Source organism: Saimiri boliviensis, chromosome 10 (genome assembly GCF_048565385.1).
Source record: "Saimiri boliviensis isolate mSaiBol1 chromosome 10, mSaiBol1.pri, whole genome shotgun sequence".
NCBI classification, from domain to species: Eukaryota; Metazoa; Chordata; class Mammalia; order Primates; family Cebidae; genus Saimiri; species Saimiri boliviensis.
Window position 1 is genome coordinate 23045158 of NC_133458.1, and position 1597 is coordinate 23046754.

General features: G+C 38.3%; 1 pseudogene; it reads left to right on the top strand.

Moving 5' to 3' along the window:
- The first annotated feature begins 244 nt into the window (after nucleotides 1–244).
- Nucleotides 245–1049, top strand: LOC101032353 (MAP7 domain-containing protein 3 pseudogene; annotated as a pseudogene).
- Nucleotides 1050–1597: the final 548 nt, after the last annotated feature.

Here is a 1597-nt window from a genome sequence, read left to right on the forward strand (position 1 = left end):
TCAGGCACTAAAAGGCCGTGTTCAGCCTGGTTAGATGACCCACTCCACCCTGGGCTCCAGAGGGTGTAACATGGCATTTGCTTTTATTCGACCCTACGCTGTGGAGCTACCAATATTTTTCTTTCTCCAAATTGGTTTTATTTATACCCTCTATATGTTAAATATTAGATAGTGATCAAGTAGGAGTCTTCTTCTATGGCTAGTTTCAATAAACATGGTGGAATATATATATATATACACACAAGAAAGAATACGACAGAATTATGTCACAAAATTTAAAAGGTCGCCGAGGAAAGAAAAAGAGAATAGAAGTTATGAAGCGGACGAGAAAAACAGATGTGAATACCTCAAAGGTCACAACACCCTGCCATGACACATATGAGGAGGCTGAGTCTACCAGTGAAGAAAGTGACACAGACTCATTGAATGAAATGTTTCCATCAGGCAAAGATCCATCTTCAAAATTGAAAACGTCAATTAAAAATACAAAGAAGATGCCGCCCAAGCTGGTATTTCTACGAGACAGTGACAGCCAGGTCTATAAAGAGCCAAAGGCATGTTGTAATAGTGATTTAAAAACCTACAGACCAAAAAGCGCGAAAGACACTTCAACACAGTCATTCATTTCAAGACCATCTACTAAAAGAATGACCAGTCGTACAACAAAAACCAGAAACGCAGATGAAACCAATACCACCAACAGATCTCCACAAACAAAATCTGGATTCCATGACATGTTGCCAAAGTTTCCAGACACCTTTAGATGATAAGAGAAGCAGCAAACCTGTTTATTCTATTCAGTTATATAAACTTTTCTCAGCCTGGAAGGTAAATACATCGTCCACTTAGATAACTCAACTCCTGGTCCGTCGGTCCTCAAATTTTTTGCTTCTGACTTGAACCTGGCAAAGGATGTGACATCAAAAAATTAAGGAAGCTTCAGAAGGTCACCTTGATGTATGTCTCAGAAGATGCACAAATCATCTTCTCTTGTTTCTAAGCAAGAGTTCTGAGTAAAGTGTTGTTTCTGTTTTGTTTGGAAAATAAAAAAAAAATATATGTGTGTGTGTGTGTATATATATATACACACACACACACATATATATTTTTTCTTAGCACTTTAAAGCTGCAAGGGAACTTTGTGACTATGAATCATTTTACAGTTGTGGAAGTGAGAGCCAGAAAAATTAAATGACTTGCCCAAGGATACTAAAAAGTTAGTAGCAGGACCAAGCCCTAGTTTGCCTAATTAATCAAATATTTATTGATAAGTACAATCCGTCCCCCTCTCCATGAAGAGCAGAGGCTAAATTGCCAACTTGCTTTCCCCAGGAGGTCTATGATACAATGTAGAAAGTACTGACATTACTGTGGTGATCATGTTAAGGCTTGTGGCAACTCTCAATTCATGAATTATAGTGACTTTAATAGACATCATAAAATTGTGAACTGAAGGATGACTTTATACCTGCAGGTCAAGCAAAGGGACATAGACTGTATGGAAATGTGGCACCTCAGGGGTGCCTGGTGTGATAAGAAACAACTAAAAACAAAGGAGGGGATGTGGATCTGAAAGTTATCAACTGTCAATCAGCCT